Raw genomic sequence first — 18018 nt, 5'->3', positions numbered from 1 at the left:
TAGCACAGTGGGGCCTGGTCTCCGTTGAGGCTTCTGTAATACAAATAATAAAATAATAATCTTCGAGCCAGAGCCTGATCTGCAGTCCTTACCCATGTGGATAGTCTTTATCCACATTGTCCTGCAGAAGTCAATGGGACTGTTAGCATTAAGTAAAGGTTATGCAAGATTGACCAATAGTCTGTACTGGCGAGGAGTTGCAATGAGACCCTCAGCAGGTGTAAACGAAGTCAATGAGATATGCTTCTGAGGATCCGGTCATCGGAGTTGCGTTTGCAAGAAACAACCTGGTTTTCCATTGCAGCTTTGTGATGATTAGATGCAAGGGGGATAAGTGTGGTGTAAACAGAGATAAGACAACCTGGGTCTTTTGCCTTCCGAATGGCCTGTTGGTGTCAGATTTCACCTTCTACTCTAATGGCTGGTCTCCTCTCCGCTTAGATGCCCTGCCTTTCAGAAACGCCATGCGTCAAGCAATGCAGGTGTTGCTATGCAACATGGCCCTTTTAATGAATAAGTAAGTGACTGGTACAGAAGAGCTACAGACATGACATCAGTTGTAAAGGAAGGCCTGAAATGTGACCTACCTTCCTATATCTGTTTGCAGAATCCAGCGTTGTGGTGCAGAGACAAAGAGGCTGGGGACTGGAGCTGGTCGAAATAGTTTTGTCTGAACGCTTTGTCTTTTCAAAATGGCTTTTGGGGCAAAACAGTTTCTGCAGAAAATCTTCATTTATGTCCAAAATGTTCAGTGTAAAAATGAAATCCAAAAAAGTTTCAGTAAAAAAAATTCATTTTTGAAACAGATTTTTTTTTTTTAACCAAAATAATTTTCTTTGTTTTAGCTGAAAACCTTTTTTTTTTTTTAAACTGGGGAAAAAGCCTGAAAAAATTTTCACAGGAAGTTTTGGAAAAAAAAAGCCCAACCCCAAAATGTTCCAAAATTTCTGTAGAAAAATAATTGGTAGGAGATGCTGATTACTGCGGAGAATCAGGCTTCCGGAATTTTATTCCTTACTGCCTGAAGAAAGTCTGGCTGCTTCCTTCCAGGTGCCAGGGGAGACTCATGAATCAGCCCGTCTGAGGGTCCGTCTACAGCTGGGAGCGCGTTTGCCAGAAAGACGCACGGTAGCTTGGCCTGAGCAAGCCCGTTCAAAATAGCAGTGTAGCTGGGGGTAGCCTAGGCTGCAGCTCGTTTGAGTACAAACTCGCCCAGGGTGCGTACTCAGGCAGCCTGTGCTACCCCGTCTACGCTGCTATTTTTAGTGCACTAGCTTGAGCAGAGCTAGTACATCTGTCGTCTGAGCTGGGAAACATCTAAGACTTACCCTGAGCCACTGGTGTTGGGGCAGCGTGGCTGCATGCTGCTCCTCACTCGGGGCTCATGGCAAAGCCAGAATTGAGCCCTTAGACTTGTTCGACACGGAAAATCTGTCTCCCCTCCCCCGGCCTTTCCTCAAGGGAGCACATCACGGCCTTAAAAAGCCCCACCAGCTCAGAAAACTCTTATCCCAGCGGCCCTTCCCCCTGACCGGGCCGGCACAGGAAGGTTGCAGTGGGCGTTGTGACTGGAGCGTACGGATTGCTGATTTGCCGATTGCGTGTGCAGTTATGAATTTTCCAACCTTGCTTTGAAAGGGGTCCAAGGCAGATTAACAGATGCTTTAAAGCACCTTTCCCCATGCCTTGGTAATTAGAGGAATGCTCCATCCAAACACTGTGCTTCCAGCCGCTGCCACTTGTCTGCAGCTAGCGTTCCTCCTGCATGTCCCACGCTTCGGTCCGCTCGCTCCTTGGGGAGCTCACCTCCTCACCAAAGGCCTAAACTGCATTGATGGACTTCGGAAGCCGTCCCTGTGCCCCAAGCTTTTCCTTTGCAGTGCAGCATGCGTGTGTGTTTCAGGGGCACGGCTACCGTGTTCCTTTGCTTGGCCCGTCTCAATGCACAGTGCACCACCGCAGGTGTGTTTTACCCTGTGCACCCAGCCCCTTAGCTAGCCGTGATTAGGGTTCTGTAGCTGGATCAATCATACAGGCCTGATTCTCTCCTCGCTTGAGTCTGATGTTGGTGGAATCTCCCCAGAGTAAAACTGGTGTGAGTGAGATCAGCATCAGGCCCAGTAGGAATATTAAATTAATTATCCATAGAGGTTTTTTCTGAATCCTTCTCTCTGTTTCGCTGGGAACGGTAGCCGCTAAAACAAGCTAACCGATTTATTGGAAATAACGATTTGAACACAAATATCTGGATATCAGTTATGCTGCTGTAAATCTGTAATAACTCCCCTGACTTCAGTGGCGTCTCTGGGTTTACAGTGCGCTAAAGTAACCGAAAGCAGCATCCGGTGCAAGACCCTTCATCCCTACTCCATTTCTTGGCCTCTCTCCATCACCCCCCAGCCAGGCATTCTTCCTCCTATCCGCCCTTTTGCCCCCACACCCTTAGTTCCCTGCTGCCAGAGGTGACAGTTGTGGCCGGAGATGGAATACCTGGCAGCTGGCCCAGACCCCAAATCCAGGAGTTTTTCTTTCCATCTGTGGCATCTTGGTGTACTGCTGTTTTCCCTGCGGTGGCCATAAATGGCCCTTTTCTGGTGGGTGGCAGCCTCTCTTTGGCCGGCTAGCCAGCTTCCTCCTGCTCTACAGAGTCATTTTCCCCTCACTCTGTCTAGATTGAGCCATTCTGTTGCTGTCGCACACTGGAGACCACAGCCTCTTGCCTGTGTTCCTTAGGGGGGTAGTTGTGCCTAACGGGGCTCTCCTTAGAGGGTTGTTTAACTTAGAAATTCACGCTCCCCCAGATGTGCACAGAAGTCCAATTATTAGGTTCCGTGTTGAGGGACAGGGAGAGGAAGGAGGATCCAAGGGTTAGAGCACTAGCATGGGACTTGGAAAATGCAGCTCCCTGTGGGAGCCAGGCCACTTAGCCTCTCTGGGCCTCTGTTCCCTATCCATAAAATGGGGATAATAGTACTGCCTTATGCATAGGGTGTTGTGAGGACAAGTACATTCAAAACTGGGAGCCTCTCAGATACTACTGTGGCCTGGGCCAGCTAAGTACCTAAGAGAGAGAGGAATTCCTGAGCCTGTCTTAACTGTCGCACAGACTTTGTGAGCTGATCTCAGCCACCCTGGTGCAAATCCACATTGGTTCCGCTGAAGTCAAGGGAGCTCCTTCGGATTTGTGCCAGGGTAAGTGCAACCAGGATCTGGCCCCTTTGACTTACACTCTTCACCTGTGAGACAGTGGGCCAATTCTGGGCCTTATTCTGATCTCACACCAGTGACTCCACTGAGATGGTGCTCTCAGCTAGACCAGCGTAAATCGAGAGTGTCTCCATTAACGTGGGTTTATGCTGGTGCATGTGAGAGAAAGCTTGAGGAGCCCAAATTTGACCCTGAGCTTAATCAGCAGCATTAAGCAGCTCTGGAAACGCCTGTGCAATTTGCATGGATCTGACGTGCAGCAGGGTTGCATCTTGTACACTGAGGAGGCAGAAGGGGAACAGAGCAGCAGGAAAAGCAACTAACAAGAGGATACAAGGTAAAGTAGACCCCACCCGGGGCTTGGACAACCCCCCCCAGTGAATGATACTAATATAGGGCATTGGAGTCCTTTCACTGTTCCTCCGCACCTCCCCCCTACCCCCACGTGTTGCCCAGCTGTGCTGTTCCCCAGTTATCCTCTGTGGCAGCCCTGGTGACACACAGAGCTGCCTGCAGTCCTGTTGTGATACCCGCCATCCCTCCCAGCTCTGTGCTGGGCTCATGCATGGCCTGATCGGGGCTGTTCCATCAAGTCGTAGGTCTGAAGCACTGAACAAGCCCTGGGGACTGTGGCTGGAGCAGCCCCTGTCCCCTCCACCAGCTACCCTGCCCACCACACAGCTGATCAGAGAGTGGCTGGGCAGGACCAGGCTGACTGTGATGCCCAGGTGTTAACGTTCACCAGGACTCCTGCTGGAGTAAGAGCTGCAGAGCTTGGCTTTGGTCGGGAGCCCCAAACGACAGGTCTCTTCTCCCCCTATTTCTCCAGACACGTGGGCTGTGGTTCCTCTGTATGACTGAGCACATTCGAACCCTGGGGCCAGGGCGGTCCCTACGGGAGAGCCCCCTGCAAGAGGGGAGCAGATAGTAAGGGGCATTTGCTGCCCCCATCCATTGCCCCGAGATCACCTGTTATTAGAAAGGCCATGGTTCTGATTCTCCTCCCACATATCCCGCTGTGAAACCATTGACTTTAGTGTGGTTTATTCCGGATTTATGCTGAGCAAAGGCAAAATCAGGCCCATTCATCCACAGAGCAGCAGCCTCGGTATGTGAATTCTCGGACATAGGATGCAGAGCTTTGCATGGGGCCGGGTAGGGGAAGAGCTCCCGGATTTTCAGGGAAACCAAGTTTACGCGGTGGGGCTCTCTGTGCCTACCTAATGTCTGGACCACTTTGCAGTTCAGTCTGCTAGAGCGCTGAAGCTAGCAGACTTTTAATGCAGGTGGTAGAGGCTCTTGGGTCGAGAGATCCTGGGTTCTGTCCTCCCTGCCAGTGACTTACTCCAGGGCATCCCACCATGCTCAGCTGTGCCTAGCTGCCCAGCGCATTGCGGGTGAAGAGTGTAAGTTGCAGGGGGCAGATCCTAGTGGCGCACACGTTGTCAGAAATCCAAAGGAGCGCCATTGACTTTACCGGGGCCTGTCTGGCTTTGCACCAGGGTGCCTGAGGTCAGAATGTTGCCCACACAGTGTGTGTTCTAGGCAAAGCTGGGGCAGCTTAACACAGTAGAGGGTGAGCTCAGTGGGGCAGAGAATCTGGTCCCTTGGTCTCCTGGAGGGTCAAGCCGGCATCTTTCACCTGCCCTTGAATTATCCCATGTACCTGTGAAATAATAGCCAGGAAGCTGCTGGGATTCAAGCTTTTTCTATGGAGTGGAGTCAGTGGGCAGTGCCCATGGCAGTGGTGTCTTTATCTCCTCCCCGGCCTCAAACCAGCCCTCACCCTTTTTCCTCATGGCCTGTTTCCTTGTGGTTTGCGCAAGGTCAGGCGGGATTCTTTCCAAAGAACTGCTGAGGCAGTGAGCTCCAGCACATCTGACAGCAGACGGTTTCCAGAGCTCCCTCTCCCTGAGACGCTCTCCAGGCCACCCCTCGCTGCGAGGTGCGTGTCGGACCTCGAGCCAGCCCCCCACTCTTGGCATCCTGCCTTCCCTTCTGGCTCCGTGGAATGATCGGCGTGGCTGCCTCCATAGCCGGCTCTTCTGGACGGTGTCTCCCTTAGTCCCGCTGGGGGAGCCGTAGCTTGCAGAAGGTGTGGGGGAGCGCTGCTTGCAGTGATTTAGTGAAATGCCCAGTGCAGTCAGCTAGGATGTCTTGGAAAGGCCCTTGTCATACTGGACATTGGCAATACCAGGAGGGCTGAGCTGGAGTGCCGATGAGAAGCGCAGTGGGGAAAGTAACTGAAATACTTTCCTCATGCATTGTATTTTCCAAATGGACAAACTACCCTAAATTCTCAATTACTGAGGGACGATCTTCACTCATTGCTATTTTTGCTTTCCACAACCAACTCTCCTTATAAGTTTTCATAAGTGATGTACCTGAATACTTGGATGCTAATATCTAAACTGTATTCTTCAATCTACTCATGTAAATTTGGGTTATTGCTGATTATGCACCATGTCAGGGCCACCCGGGGGGGGGGCAAGTGGGGCAATTTGCCCCGGGCCCCGCAGAATACTATAGTATTGCAACTCTTTTTTATGGAAGGGGCCCCTGAAATTGCTTTGCCCCAGGCCCCCTGAATCCTCTGCGTGGCACTGCACTCTATGTATCTTATGACTTTAATAACAAACTTTGTATTTGTGGATAATCTAAGCACTGTACTCAGATGTACAGACATTCATTTCTTAACCTGTGTACTATATAACTTTTTTTAACATTAGCTTTAATAAAATTTCTCATTCCTTCCATTTCCTTTTTCTTACAGTGCCCCTAGGAACATGAAAGTGAAAGATCTTCCCTTTCTTGCTCAATTCTCTTTCATCCTGCTTGCGCAGGGGTTTGTTATTATAGGGCTGCTTCTGAACACTGGCTTATTATAGGGTTGTTTGTACCAGTTTGTTATTGTAGGGTTGCTTGTGGGTGCTGGGCTACATATGTTTATTTTCACTACTGGCTGCTGTGGAAGGATGGGGCGAGGAACGAGCGTAGAGTACACCAGGGTCTCTTGAGCTACGCATGTTCTTTGCTCTAAATCAGTGGCTCTCACCCTTTTCCAGACGACTGTACTCCTTTCAGGAGTCTGATTTGTGTCACGTGCCCCCAGATTTCACCTCACTTAAAAATGACTTGCTTAAAAAAATCAGACCTAAAAATCCAAAAGTGTCCCAGCACACTATTACTGAAAAATTGCGTACGTTCTCATTTTACCATATAATTATAAAATAAATGAATTGGAATATAAATATTGTACTTACATTTCAGTGTATAGCATATAGAGCAGTAGAAATGTCATTGTATGACATTTTAGTTGGTAGAGACTTGGCTAGTGCATTTTATGTAGCCTGTTGTAAACCTAGGCAAATATCTAGATGAGTTGATGTTCCCCCTGCAAGTCCTCTGCGTACCCCCAGGGTTGAGAGCTACTGCTCTAAATTGAATAACTGATTCTTGTATCATCCATGCGTGATCCCGCACTTCTCCCAGTAGGAGTTGGAAGTGCAGACTCACCCAAAGAGTTGCGTGGCACATACTTAGGGCCCGACCAAATTCACGGACCATTTTTTGGTCAATTTCATGGTCATAGGATTTTAAAAATCGTAAATTTCGTGATCTCAGCTATTTAAATCTGAAACGTCACAGCGTTGTAATTGTCAGGATCCAGACCCAAAAAGGAGTTGTGGGGGGGTTGCATGATTATTGGCGGAGGGGGTGGGGGGGTTTGCAGTACTGCTACCCTTACACCTGAGTTGCTGGTGGTGGTAGAGAGCCGCAGGAGCTGGCCGGGAGCCCAGCTCTGAAGGCACAGCCATCGCCAGCAGCAGCAGTGCAGAAGGAAGGAGGGCAGGGTACGGTATCGCCACCCTTACTTCTGCCCTGCCGCCTGCAGAGCCGGGCCCTCAGCCAGCAGCCGCCACTCTCCGGCCGCCCAGCTCTGCAGGCAGCAGGGCAGAAGTAAGGGTGGCAAGGTGCGGGATTGCCACGCTTCCTTCTGCACTGCTGCTGGCGGGGTGCTGCCTTCAGAGCAATCTGTGAAATCTGTGTAGTGTAGGGTAGAAGCAAACAAAAGACCGGATTTCATGGTCCGTGACATGTTTTTCATGGCAGCGAATTTGGTAGGGCCCTACACAGATTGTAGTGGTGTTTTTATTACCCGTATGTTGGAGCTAAGGGTCTGTCTACACTGTGCTATGGGGCCTGGGCTTTTTTAGCCTCAGAGTTTCCAAGCCCACACTTGTGTGTCCACACTGCATTATAAACCTGGGTGTACAATTGCTGGACCCAGGTCTCAGCCGTGCTAATGGTTCCACGCTGCACGACACAGCCCTTCTGACTCAGGTCTGTGGCTTGAGCTGCGTCCGCATAGCAGAATGACAGGGCTTGGACCCGAGTCTCAGCAGGACTTGGACTCCGATCCGTCCCCTGCGGGTGGGTCCCGGGACCCAGATCAGACACATTTGTGTGCGGACGGTGGAGGGGTTTGGGCTCAAACTAGAGCCTGGCTTTACCAGGCAGCGCAGGCCGACCCTAGTGGGGTTTGCTCCTTCTCCCAGAGCAGGGATCTCGCAGCCAGCACTTGTGGAGCAGCAGCAGTGATGCTGCCAGTGCAGGGAAACCACAGGCTGAGTCTCTGGCCTGGATGAACTCCATTCGCGCGCTGAAGTGCGAGGCAGGGAGCCAGCGAGACGCACGTCTCTTGGAAGTCTGAGGTTTCTGGTTGTCAGTGGCGTGTTTGCGTCTCCCTTGCTGACCTCCTGAGTACACTCTGCTACACACACACAAACACACACACTCCTCCCCGCATGACAGAGCTGCGCTGGGCAATGGGACTTCCATTCCTCCCCCCGCTCCTTCCCCCAAATCAGCCAAAGCCGCAGCTGATGATGGCAAAGACCTTTGTCCCCAGGGAGGTGACAGGGGGTGGGCAGCCGCCCCCCCACATCCTCTTGCTGCCGGAGCTCATAATTGAAAGCATGAGCTGGTGCAGCTTCAAGCTGATCAGCTCTCTGGTTCCCTGCGAGCAGAAACAGCTAAGCACAGGCAGCCTGGCCAGCCCCTACTGCCCTGCTTCCTCAAGGGCAGGGCTCTAGTGGGGGCAGTTTGGGTCTGTCTTTTGTCTGGTTTAAGTGAAGGATCTGCCCAGCTTTCATAGAATCCTAGAATATCAGGGTTGGAAGGGACCTCAGGAGGTCATCTAGTCCAACCCCCTGCTGACACTAGGACCAATCCCCAACTAAATCATCCCAGCCAGGGCTTTGTCAAGCCTGACCTTAAAAACCTCAAAGGAAGGAGATTCCACCACCCACTGGGTAACCCATTCCAGTGCTTCACCCTCCTAGTGAAAAAGTTTTTCCTAATATCCAACCTAAACCTCCCCCACTGCAAGTTGAGACCATTGCTCCTTGTTCTGTCATCTGCCACCACTGAGAACAGCCGAGCTCCATTCTCTTTGGAACCCCCCTTCAGGTAGTTGTAAGCAGCTATCAAATCCCCCCTCATTCTTCTCTTCCGCAGACTAAACAATCCCATTTCCCTCAGCCTCTCCCCATAAATCATGTGCTCCAGCCTCCTAATCATTTTTGTTGCCAGCTTTGCAGTGACCCTGGCTGTCCAGGTTCCTTTGAGTGATCTGGGACAGAGCCACCTGTTCGCCCAGTCCTGGAGTAATGCGCTGCTTTGAATTCCCACTCTTCCCCCTCCCCCAAGGAAAGCCGGCCTGATCTAAAGTCTTTTGAAGTCTTTGGGGGTCTTTCCACTTGCTGCAATCGGCCTCTGGGGCAGGGGGCTTTAATTTATCCTTTTTGTCCCTCCAGAAGAGGACTTGGCCCGGGCTGGAATGAAAATCCCCCTGGCCTTTCTCCCACACCCCCTGTGAAGGTCTGGGGGAACGTGTGCTGCATTCTGCCGACTCGCTAGCCTAGACCCGCTTGTGCTCGGCGAGATCTTACAGCAAACCCATGGTCTCAGCAACGTGCTAGATCAGTTGGAGAGGCAGCGGTCTAGTGGATAGTGGAGTCAGGAGACTTGGGTTCCATTCCCAGCTCTGCCACTGACCTGCTGGGTGCCCTTGGGTGGGTGAGGCTTTGTGTCTCAGTTTTCCCTTCTGCCCTGTATCCATTCAGACCGCAGGCTCTCCAGGACAGGGTCTTACTTTGAGGCCTTTGGGATGACAGGGCGGGGAGACTTTTTGTACCAGCAGCATGCTCCTCATTGCTTTGACCTCGGTGTCAGCACAATTAGCCGTGCCTGGGGTGGAGTTCAGTGAAGAGAGAAAGGTGGCCGGGGGGGCTTTGCAGAAATTTCATTCTGACTTCCCCGGAGCTGTAGGAACAGCTGCTCTTTGTAGACCATCTAAAATACGTAATAGAAAAAAGAAATGAATGGGGCAAAGCTAAATATACCCTGCCTTATAATGATCACACCCTCCCTGGAGAAATGGGTGGGGCCTCTGCTCTGTGCCCCTTCAAACCTCTCCTTAGCACCCACCTCTGCTTTGATACTTAGAAGATTATTACTTATGGTAGAAACTAGAGGTCACAGCTGAGATCAGGGCCCCATTGTGTGAGGCACTGTACATACAGATAGCAAGAGGCAGTCGCTGCCCCGAGGTAAGCTTACAGTTTAAATAGACAGGACAGACACAGGATGGAAGGGGAAACTGAGGCACAGAGCATGGGAAAGGATTTGCCTGAGTTCCCACAGTAGGTCCATAGCAGAGCTAGGAATAGAACCGGTGGCTTCTGAGTTCCAGCCCCGTGCCCTATCTGCTGCTTCCCTTGTGCTGCTCTGTAAGGCTCCTTTCTGCCCTTCAAATCTTCCCCCTTAAACTCACCCACTTTGTGCTACCTGATAAGAAATCAGCCCATTTGTGATGGCTGGATTGAGGGACAGATGTAGCTAGTTGGCACTTACAATAAGTGTGGAAAAAAGAAAACAGCCCAGGTGTCTAGGGACATGATGTATTTGACTGGATCTGTCACCCTGCCCACGTGTCGCTCATCTCCTAAGATTGGGACGTCTGTAGGCGCAGGCACCTTGCTCTCCATTACTAAGCGCAGGGGTTCTCAGACTTTTGTACTGGTGACCCCTTTCACACTGCAAGCCTCTGAGTGCGACCCCCTGATACATTACAACCAGTTTTTTATATATTTAACACCATTATAAATGCTGGAGGCAAAGCGGGGTTTGGGGTGGAGGCTGACCGCTCGCGACCCCCCCATGTAATAACCTTGCGACCCCCTGAGGGGTCCTGACCCCCAGCTTGAGAACCCCTGACTTAGCGCAATCTGGATGGGGGGCCTGGGGTTGCTGCAGCCACGCCTTCATTAAACAACAATTAACTGGAGTGAATTGCTCTCGTCGCCAAGCCTGTGGTTTCTCCTGGGTCCTGTACCTGTTAAACCCTGGGGCCGGATCTTCAGCTGGCGTAAACTGGCATTGCTCCATTGACTGCGGCGGGAGCTGTGCTGCATGACAGCGGCGGAGGATCTGATCCCGTTTCAGCACCAGCGTGTGCGGCGTGGGAGCGTGACCGACGTTCTCCTGGCAGGTACAGATTACAAACCCAGGAGAGAGAGGGGCCAGCATCTAGCTGGGAAAGGGGAAGTGATGAGGTAGGGTTTGGTGGTTTGCCTTTTTATTTATGCCTCTCACCAGGCTCCGGACTGGGCAGGAGCTCTCCAGGGTGGAGAAGCATCTGAATGGGACAAAGCCACTGCAGCTGGAGTGGGCGTGTGAGAACAGGATGGAGCTCTGCTTGTTTGTACACTGCACACGCCCTTCGGTAGCTGACGTCATTCAGGCTCTGGGTCTTCCTGTCCTCAGCCGAAGTGGGTGTGCATGCGGGTGGGTGGTGTATGTGTGCGCGTGGGTTTTGTGCGAGGGCCCATACGTGGGGGTGGAGCTGTCTGTAAGTATGGGAACATGTGTGTGCAGACACATGCATGCGAGGTGCATGAGCACACAAGTGTGTGTGTGTGTGGGGGGGGTTATGCATGAAGCTGTGTGTGTATTTTGTGTGGACACACACAGCTCATGTGCATACGTGTGTGGGGGGGTGTTTACCTGTGCGTGTGAATATGTCGGGGAAGAGGAGTGGATCCTAACCCAGGTCAGGGTTTTGAAGCCCAGGAGCCAGGGCTGCTTAGGAATTGCTTCAAGAGCTGGGAAGGCAGAATGCAGCTACTGTCAGAAAGCCGTGCAGGCAGCCAGTTGTCCGTCACCCGGACCCCGCTCTCGTTTAAAGAGCAGGGATGTGCAAACGGCTGCGCATAATGAGATGAGAACCAAGTGAATATGGTACATTGCACTTCATGTGCCCCTAAGCACCGCACAAAGAATAACCAACTCCCCTCGCGCCACCCCAGTGCGCTTCTACAGCTATAGATCTTTGGTTGCGTGAAAGAGGTGGTGAAATACCATTATCTCCATTTTATGGCTGGGGAAACTGAGGTACAGGGAAGGGAACTGATTCACACCAGTTTGCATCCAGAGCTGGGAATAGAACCCAGGCATCTTGACTTGGTTTCCCCTGCTCTAACCATTGGATTGTGCTGCCTACATTGGGTTAGCTGCCCCTGGGTTTCACCCTCCGACCCACCCCTGGCCTGTCACTTGGTGCTGTCAGATGATATCCACACTCACTGGTGTGGTCCCAGCCCATTTTAATGTTTAATTTCCCTTTGTTCTCCTTCGGGGCACTCCTGGGCTTGGTAATGCCAGGTGTCCGTGAGGCAGCTGGCTGAATGGTCCCGTATTTGTATTTGCCTTATTATAAGTGAGCTATTAACAGACTCCCACCAGGGCGGCTTCACTGCTAACCACACTGGGAAGTAGGGCAGGACCCCAACTCACATTCACTTGTAGGGGAGAGCCAGGTGCCCAGCTGCCCCTTGGTGCTTTAGAGAGACGGTCCCTGAAACACAACGGGAACAAGCAAACGCACAAAAAATTCCTGCAGGCTTGAGGATCAAGCCGGGCTGGTGCTTCCTGAGCGAGAGGGATTTAAAACCTGTTCCCTGGCTTTGCCAGCTGTTGATTTTTCCTGCGGAGAGAGCGTGCGGTTTGGAGCTGGCTTCGGGAGTGACACTTGATTTACAGCGGGCAGGAACATGGAAGAAAGGCTCGGCTGTTTTTGTTCTGGGTTATTTTATTATTATGATTATTCATTCAGGAGATTTTTAAACAAATAGTCCCCAGCTTTGAACCAGTTCTGGTTTTTACATGGTCTGGCTGTACAGCCAGGGGACTACTAGTCCCAATCCGGACAGAGAGATCTGGGCTCTTCTCTCGTTCTGATGCTTCGCAAAATGATGCAGGGTTGCTTTGGGATTCAAAGGCTTGTTCCCTCCTGGGATGGCAGGAGCTTGCTTTCTCCTTTGGGATCCAGTAAAACCTAAACCACAGGTTTTCTTAATGGCTTTTGGCAAGCAGCACCCGTGCCAGCTGATGTCCGCAGGTATGAGCACGCTGCCACGGCCTCACCGATATTGTTATTGTTTGTCTCATGGATAGGTTGTCAACCAGATTATATATGGGCAGAAGTTGAAGCATGCACTCTGACTGTGGGATGAGAGACAACAGATGAAAGGTGGATAAGACAAACTGGAAGGGTATAAGGCAGCAGCGAGACTGTTATGAGTGGCACTGAGATCCTCAGACAGAAGCGGAGAATTGGATTGTCATATTCTCAGGACAACAGCAGCTTCTACCTAGCCATTTGCTCTTGGGGACTTCTGGGCTTCATGTGTCCACCAGCGTAGCAAGCAACTTGTGATGTGGCGAACAAGGATGATTGAGAAGAGGCAGCCAGGAGGTCAGCCAGCATACGGATAGCCTTCAAGAGAAGCTTAGCTGGTTTGTCTTCCGTCATCCTAACCACTTGCCCTACTCACTGAAGGAGTTGGGATGTCACTACATTTGCTATACTTAGTTCTCCATAGACCCCCTGCAGTTCCCTGTAAGAGCTTCCCCATCTGGCCAGTCATAACAGGATTTCACTCGCGAGGGCCCATTGTGAGCTTTAGAAAGTTAGCAAGGACAAGGCTGGGCCAGTGTCCCCTTTAGCATCCAGTGTAGACCTGTCTTCCCAAGGGAACGGGAAAACTTAAAAGATGCCCACTTCGCGCATGCCTTCATCCTGGGCTTCCCTCCGCCTTTGGGGCAGATAGGGGGAAATTGACATGAAATATTATTTTAAAATCCGGAAGATGTCCTGCCCCCAAGTTTTAAATGAACACTCATTCCTTTGCAAAGCGTCAGCACGGGATCTTCAGTGCTAAAAGCACACATTTCTATTGCTTGAGATTAAGTCACTCCTTTTTAGCTGGCTGCGGTAGTACGTTCTTATCCTTTGAGTCAGACGTTTGAGTGGGATGCAGCACACTTTGCCTCTGCAACACACTTGCTATGTGGGCTGGGAGCCTAAGGGAATCAGGTGCTCAATTCCTATTAAAAGTTACTGGGAGTTGGGCACCTCACTCCTTTTGAAGTTGTGGAGCTCCAGAACTGCCCTGTTTGCAGGCCACATTTCTCTGCTCTCTCCCTGTGTTTTTGATCACTGCCAGTTCATACAGACCTTCAAGGGCCTGAAAATTAACTCCATATGGACCCAAACCCTAATGGGCATGTGCGATAGGCCTGTACCCCATCGGGAATAGTGATCATGGCAGCCCCTTGGGAACAACCAAAAGGTCTCCAAGGCAAGGGAGCTGAGACACACCAATGCAGTGGTACGGGGGAACCATACGCTGCTGCTGGCTGCTCCGTGGGGAGATGAATGGCCTTTGTTCTGCAGGGGTTTCTGGCAACTACCAGCTCTTGGAAGATGCGAAGGGTCACTTGCAGTCTCTTCCCATTCATGCCTTGTCCCATGGAGCCCCTGGGCAAGCCTCTTCCATTCCTGCACCCAGAAGATGCAGTGCTGCTGGCTTTTGTGGTTCCTTGCCATTCAAGCTGGCCTATTTTAGATTCTTTTTGAGATCACGTGGTGCTTGTGTATTGGAAAACCCCTGCAGGACAGAGCCCATCCGTCTCCCCACAGAGCAGCTAGCAGCAGTGTATGGTTCCCCCGTACCACTGTGTTGATGTGTCCCAGATCCCTTGTCTTGGAGACCTTCTTGCAAATGAGATGGGGAGTGAGATCTGCATGGTTCATTCAGTCCTCATCCATCCCGCGGAGACTGCCAACATGGGGCCAACCTGGATGCTGGGTTTTGTGTCATTAGCAGCTGGATCGAGACTGTCTTCTTGTATCACAAAGAGCGGGGGTTGTGATTTGTGCCTTGTGGATGCACGCCCTCTGGAAACCAGAGCCCCCAAACTCTCACCGAGGAGCCAGCATCTTGAAGTCTTTACCCACGTACCAGGATTTGAACCGGATGACTCTTCCTTCCCTGCACCAACCTCCTGAGCCGTCTAGCTCACTGCCTTGTTCCAGGCACCTGGGATTTAGGATTGACGGAGCTGCACTTAGCTCCCCAAATGCCTTGGGAGCCAGGAGCGGGAGGAATAGCACCTGTAAAGCTTGTTGGATCACTAGGTGGTGGCTCTTTCTCAGCTGATCAGGCCATAATAAGAGATGACTGGAAAATGTTACCTATCCCCTCCCCAGTATTGCTGTCAAGTTGATTTTGATTCTTCCGCCAGTGAGCGGGTTACAAGTCTAGGACCTCGTGATCGGGATCCCGTGCCCCGCGGTAGGTGATTGGCAGCATGACTCTACGTAGGCATGTACGGTGGAGTGACTCCACAATTGCTTGGTTCTGTGAGCTTCCCTGATTACATCAGATGGGGAGTGAGAGCAGGCAGAAGGGTGGCCGGTTGCTTTCGTTCCCACGCAGGCTCTCCTTGATCCAGACCTGGGTTCGCCCAAGGTTGAGGGGCTGCGGGGGGCGGGGGGGAGTGTTCAGCGAGCGCTGATCGGACTGAGGCTTTCCCACCAGAAATGCCTTGCTGCATTAAAGAAAACAGCAACCGGCCGCTGTCATGTTCCCAAAAGGGAGTGCCCAGCTCTGCGTTAAGGGATACGGGGGTTGGGGCTATGCTGCAGGAGCAGCGTATGCTACCGGTCCCTTTAACGGAACAGTCAGGGGGCATTTAAGGTTCTTCGACTGAAGCTAGAGGCAGAAAAACTCGGCGCTCGCAAAATGCTGAATCTCCGCTTTTCAGGGGCGGGGGATTTGGTGCCAGTCGATTTATTTATTTATTCATTTCTCTATTTTGCTTTTTCAAAGCCTCCCCGAAGAGGCCGAGGCCTGCCCCCTCTGAGCCCGCCGGGGCGCGGCGTTTTATTTCAAAGGGGTGGGGGAGTTAGTTCTGTCCCTCCGTCGCCCGCACCGACCCTGCTTTCTCCGCCTGCATGCAGTACTGCTGCCATTCCGGCTATGTACGTGCACTGTGCAAGAAGGATAATGGCCCCTACAGCTGTTCGGCGGGGGGAGGGGGAAGTGTGTGTAGGCTGAATAACTAGATCAGTGTTTCCTCCTCTGTGGTCCTTAGTTGTGGTGTGTCACGTTTTCCTGTGGACCCTTCCATGCTTCCCTTTCCTTTCGCCTCTCTGTTTTTGGTTCTTTTCCAGTGGATTCTGCAAATGTAAGTGTTCCCTTTTGATCTTTCCCTTGTGTGCAATTTTTCCGAGATGTCTGTCTCTCTCTCTCTCTCTCTCTCTCTCTCTCTGTCTCTCTGTCTTTGTTACAGAGAGTGCCAAGGTTTACCCGGCGTGTGTGTGTTTGGTTGAACCTTGGCACTGGTGTGTGTGTGTGTTAATCTGGTGCAGCTTTCTCTGGTGTCTGTCTGTCTGTCGATCTACTGAGTGCAGAGATTACAAGCTGGTGGGAGGCAGCATGTCATGTTTAAATCGCAGAATTTGCAAACCGCAGCTGAACTGGCAGACAGGGCAACGATGTGGGAGCACCGACCTTTGTAAGCTGTTGCTATGGAAAACCAGCCCTTGCTGCTCCCCACCTTTTCTAAAATATTGCACCAGGTCCATGCAGCCATCTGGGCAGGGGGTGAGCTCAGAGATAGTTTTGCTTTGACAGCATTTGCCCCCCGGGGCACCAAAGTAACTAGACGGGGAGGCGAGCGGTGGTGGTGGGGAAGACAAGAGAGGAAACACATTTCTTCAGCACAAAGGTTACCCTGTCATTTGTAAGGTCCTGGAGATCCGCGGTGGGTTTTCCTGTAATGATCTTAAATTATAAATGGCTACTAACTTATTTTCTTAAGTAGCTTACTGAATTTGGAAGCTTTCCAAGGTATATTTGTGTGTGTGTGTGGTTTTCTTTCTTTTTTTGGCCGAGGCATTTAAAAAAAAAAAAAAACTCACTTTCCCTTAAGGTGGATTTTTTTTTCCTTCTAAAAACCTTGTCTGCTTCACTTCTGGGGGAACTTAAAAACGATCATTGGGGGAGAAAAAAAGCTGGGGATTTAAAAAAAAATATCTTTATTATTTGCCTGGGTAAATGAAAGGAGAGCTAGCCCAGGGGTGCGTTTTCAAGGGGAAATGGTGGTGGTAATTGAGGGGTGTGTGGGGGGCATATTTGTCATGAAAACTGGGGTGACTTTGTCCCGTGGGAGGTTGATTTCTACAGCATCACTCAGGCAAAAGAGAGAGAGGGAGTCTGAGTAATTGATCCCCACTAAGGAAGCAGAATGGCCTCACAATGCACACCCTGCAAGATCTTTGCAGAGATTGCCAGATCCAAAGCCTTCTTGGGGCCAAGGGAGCAGGGGCGGCGATGCTGCTGATAGCTGGGGTGTGTGGGGGGGGGAGAGAAGCAAGGGAAAAGGCACGAATTGTAGAGGTTCCTCCTCAGAGTTCCCCCACCCCCAGCTGCGCTGCAAAGGAACAAAGGGAGCCGGGCGGAAAAGCCGTGATGTGCAGGATTTGTTAGATAAGGGGTAGATTTGATTGGCTCCGTGTGTGAAAATCTGCCTCTGATCTGTAAAAGATATTAGATTTATAATTAACCCTTTGGGGAGCCCAGCAGCACAGCGGAATTGTGTCTCCAGGATGCAGTCTTCCGTACCTTATCGCTCCGGACTGCAGCTCCCAGTTCAGCTGTAGCTGGGACGGATGATGCACTTTGCCTCTCTCCTTCGGCATTTAATTGAGCAGAGCCTGGGGTTTGTAGAGGAACTTTTTCATCAATTCAGAAATTTTAAGGCCAGAAGGGGTCACTGTGCTCATCCCCTGGCAATCCTTGCTTCGCGCCCCCATCTTGCTTAACTAGAGCAGATTACCTAAAGACACCCCCCCCCCCCCACCTTGACTCACAGCCTTCATGTGAACTTTAGTGTGATTGGGTTTTTTTTTATCCTGGTCCTTAATGGAATCCCCGGGCGGGTGATAAACACAGTGGGAGCAAAGACGACCAATGTGCAGCATGCATAGTTACCCTTTAATATCCCTGTGACCTCCCATAGCTATCACAGGTTAGCTAGTTGAGGACATGGTCATGTTCCCACTGAAGTCAAGGAGAGTCTTGCGCTGGAGTTCTGTGAGCTTGAAGCCCACAGCCTGCCAAGCCCTGTGTGTTGCTCCTCTGGAAGACACACCTGAGAAAATGTCTGATGTGCATCTAAGGTGCAGGTGTGGCCCTTGTTCAGTCTGAGCCAGTTTATAGCTTTTCACTGCAGCCCCCATCGAGCCACTCGGCTTGGGTCTGCAGACTGGAGGTTCGGTTCACCAACGTTTTGTGGGTGAGGTCCGCATCTGGGAGCGACGGCATCTAGTAGCGAGAGCAGTGTCCAAGCTCCCACTTGCCTGGCTGCCGATGGACCCCCCACCCCTGCATGACATCC

At 51.3% G+C, this 18018-nt stretch overlaps 1 protein-coding gene across 5 annotated transcripts in view; it reads left to right on the top strand.

Annotated features, from left to right (window-relative positions):
* TET3 (tet methylcytosine dioxygenase 3) overlaps nt 1-18018 on the top strand; it is a 158517-nt gene that overhangs the window by 58974 nt on the left and 81525 nt on the right. The window contains exon 1 of one of the 5 annotated variants that reach the window (XM_074940010.1): nt 15668-15804. The exons of the other annotated variants lie outside the window; for them this stretch is intronic. The gene's annotated coding sequence lies outside the window, so the exon portion shown is untranslated. Of the gene's footprint in view, nt 1-15667; nt 15805-18018 lie in introns of those variants that run through there. 5 annotated transcript variants of the gene reach the window in all.

This window comes from Natator depressus, chromosome 26 (genome assembly GCF_965152275.1).
Source record: "Natator depressus isolate rNatDep1 chromosome 26, rNatDep2.hap1, whole genome shotgun sequence".
NCBI classification, from domain to species: Eukaryota; Metazoa; Chordata; order Testudines; family Cheloniidae; genus Natator; species Natator depressus.
The sequence above is the reverse complement of the archived record's forward strand: the minus strand, read 5'-3'. Positions and strand labels throughout refer to the sequence as shown.